We start from the raw sequence: 3,577 nt of genomic DNA on the forward strand, positions 1-3,577 counted from the left end.
AATGGCGCGCGCGTCGCCTGTGCCCTGTGCAACGCTTACAATGGGCGTACGAGCGATCGTTGGACGTTCGCCCGAGGTGTCTGTGCCGCGCCGACCGGCCGCGGTGCAAATCCTGGCGTCGTCTGAAATGACACACCGAAATAATAATAATGAGGAGGAGAAGCGCACAAGCGTGTAAAACGTTGGCGAACGCGCGCCCAGAGAATGCTGCGCGAATTAAGAGGGGGAGCGTGTTTGTGTATCCAAGTCGTGTGTGTACGCGAGAGCCGAGGAGAAATGGGATGAGAGTAAGAGCGCGCGCGAAGGGAGCAACAAACGGCCAAAAAAAGGGTCAGGACGGTGAATGGCACCGCTTTCCCTAGAGCGGCGCGTGCGTCGTTGTCTCCCGAAAGTAGGTAGCGCTTGTCTCACCGTCTCTCCTCTCCGTACATCACACAGACTGACCGGACTGCTCTCGCACTCTGTGCCGCGTCTCTCGGTGCGATAGCGCTCGCGCGTCTTATGCCGAGGCGCCCTTGCCCGCACACATAACGGTATTACGGAGAAATATACGGCGCGTCGTCGTCCGGCGGAGAGAGCATTCGTAATCCTTTACCTCTTTACGGAGAAGGGTTTTGAATCGCGAGCCGACCGCGTGTCCGAGTCCACGAAATTTTCGTAAAGCGAAAAAAGGGGACCGGCGCGCCGCGTCGTGTACTCGTCGAATCGATTCCGCCCGAATTTCGTATATAAAAGAGAAGGGAGAGCCGAGAATCTCGAACCCCGCGATATATCGTCTCCATTACCACCAACGAGTGTGTGTGCGGTTAGCGCCCCGGCGATTTGCCTTCTCGCGTATTTCGTGTGCTGCCGCTGCTGCTCTCTCGTTCGATGCTCTCTCTCTCTCCCTCTTATAATATATATTATAGAGGAGAGACGACGATGAGCGACGCGGAGGAGGCAAACGGCTACGAAAACTCACTATGCGACGACCTCAGAGCAGGCGAGATTACCCGCTGAATTTAAGCATATTATTAAGCGGAGGAAAAGAAACTAACCAGGATTTCCTTAGTAGCGGCGAGCGAACAGGAAAGAGCCCAGCACCGAATCCCGCGGTTCCGCCGCAGGGAAATGTGGTGTTTGGGAGGATCCGCTTATCCCGAGGTGCCGCGTCGCGTCCAAGTCCATCTTGAATGGGGCCACTTACCCGTAGAGGGTGCCAGGCCCGTAGCGACCGGTGCGCGCCTCGGGAGGATCTCTCCTTAGAGTCGGGTTGCTTGAGAGTGCAGCTCTAAGTGGATGGTAAACTCCATCTAAGGCTAAATACGACCACGAGACCGATAGCGAACAAGTACCGTGAGGGAAAGTTGAAAAGAACTTTGAAGAGAGAGTTCAAGAGTACGTGAAACCGTTCAGGGGTAAACCTAAGAAACCCAAAAGATCGAACGGGGAGATTCATCGTCAGCGGCGCTGGCTTCGCGTCGGTCGGCGATGTCCCGCGGAGTCCTTGCGGCTCGCGCGCGGGCACGCTACCGTGCGCCGATGTCCGGCGCTCGTCGTCGTGCACTTCTCCCCAAGTAGAACGTCGCGACCCGCTGGGTGTCGGTCTACGGCCCGGGTGCGGTGTCTGTCGCGTCGCCGGAAAAACGGCACGCGACAAACCCTCGGTCGCCCGGCCGGCTGCTCGGCGGTACGCGCAAGGTATCAGGCCGCACTATTCACGGTGCGTCGAGACCGTCGCAAGCGCGCGCCACTGTACTCGGAGGTTACGGACTTCGCGCCGTCCCCGGTCCTGGCCCGCTGTTGGTTACAGTACGGTACACCTTCGACAGGCCTGCGAACGTCTCCCGCGGTCTCGCGGGAGACCGATACCGGTCGGCGACGCTACTGCTTTGGGTACTCTTAGGACCCGTCTTGAAACACGGACCAAGGAGTCTAACATGTACGCGAGTCATTGGGACTTGTCGCGAGACCTAAAGGCGTAATGAAAGTGAAGGTCGGCCCTGGCCGTCGACCTAGGGAGGATGGGCCGCGTCGCGATGCGGCCTCGCACTCCCGGGGCGTCTCGTTCTCATCGCGAGAAGAGGCGCACCCAGAGCGTACACGTTGGGACCCGAAAGATGGTGAACTATGCCTGGTCAGGACGAAGTCAGGGGAAACACTGATGGAGGTCCGTAGCGATTCTGACGTGCAAATCGATCGTCGGAACTGGGTATAGGGGCGAAAGACTAATCGAACCATCTAGTAGCTGGTTCCCTCCGAAGTTTCCCTCAGGATAGCTGGCACTCGGCCGTTCCGCACGGAACGCGCGCGAGTCTCATCTGGTAAAGCGAATGATTAGAGGCCTTGGGGCCGAAACGACCTCAACCTATTCTCAAACTTTAAATGGGTGAGATCTCTGGCTTTCTTGAATTATGAAGCCACGAGCATCTTCGGATCAGAGTGCCAAGTGGGCCATTTTTGGTAAGAAGAACTGGCGCTGTGGGATGAACCAAACGCAGAGTTACGGCGCCCAACTCGACGCTCATGGGACACCATGAAAGGCGTTGGTTGCTTAAGACAGCAGGACGGTGGCCATGGAAGTCGGAATCCGCTAAGGAGTGTGTAACAACTCACCTGCCGAAGCAACTAGCCCTGAAAATGGATGGCGCTGAAGCGTCGAGCCTATACTCTGCCGTCAGCGGCAAGTGGGGCGGCAACCGGGAGCGGGCGTTAGTCTTCTCTCGCGTCGTCACGAAGCCCTGACGAGTAGGAGGGTCGCGAAGGTGAGCGCAGAAGGGTCTGGGCGCGAGCCTGCCTGGAGCCGCCGTCGGTGCAGATCTTGGTGGTAGTAGCAAATACTCCAGCGAGGCCCTGGAGGACTGACGTGGAGAAGGGTTTCGTGTGAACAGCCGTTGCACACGAGTCAGTCGATCCTAAGCCCTAGGAGAAATCCTATGTCAATGACGGCGTACAATATACTCGAGTGTCGAGAAATAACAATAAATATTATACGAAAGACACACGCCCGTCGGGCAAAAGGGAATCCGGTTCCTATTCCGGAACCCGGCAGCGGAACCGCATACAATTCGGGCCCTCGTAAGAGTGTTCGTCGGGGTAACCCAAAATGACCTGGAGACGCCGTCGGGAGATCCGGGAAGAGTTTTCTTTTCTGTATAAGCGTTCGAGTTTCGCAAGAGCACCGCAGTTGCGGCGGTGTCCGGATCTTCCCCTCGGACCTTGAAAATCCAGGAGAGGGCCACGTGGAGGTGTCGCGCCGGTTCATACCCATATCCGCAGCAGGTCTCCAAGGTAAAGAGCCTCTAGTCGATAGAATAATGTAGGTAAGGGAAGTCGGCAAATTGGATCCGTAACTTCGGAATAAGGATTGGCTCTGAGGAGCGGGGCGTGTCGGGCTTGGTCGGGAAGCGGGTCTGGCTGACGTGCCGGGCCTGGGCAAGGTGAACGGTCGGCGTTCTCGCGCCGGTCCCGGAATCCGAGCTCGGTCCCGTGCCTTGGCCTCCCGCGGATCTTCCTTGCTGCGAGGCTTCCGTGGCGGCGCGAGCCGTCGTGGTCGTCCTCTTCGGCCGCCATTCAACGCTCAGCTCAGAACTGGCAC

At 57.8% G+C, this 3,577-nt stretch overlaps 1 pseudogene; it reads left to right on the forward strand.

The window, feature by feature from the left end:
• The first annotated feature begins 991 nt into the window (after positions 1–991).
• Positions 992–3,287, forward strand: LOC146721997 (large subunit ribosomal RNA; annotated as a pseudogene).
• The last annotated feature ends 290 nt before the right edge of the window (positions 3,288–3,577 follow it).

Source organism: Nylanderia fulva, unplaced genomic scaffold (genome assembly GCF_048542155.1).
Source record: "Nylanderia fulva isolate GAGA-0341 unplaced genomic scaffold, ASM4854215v1 Scaffold387, whole genome shotgun sequence".
Lineage (NCBI taxonomy): Eukaryota > Metazoa > Arthropoda > Insecta > Hymenoptera > Formicidae > Nylanderia > Nylanderia fulva.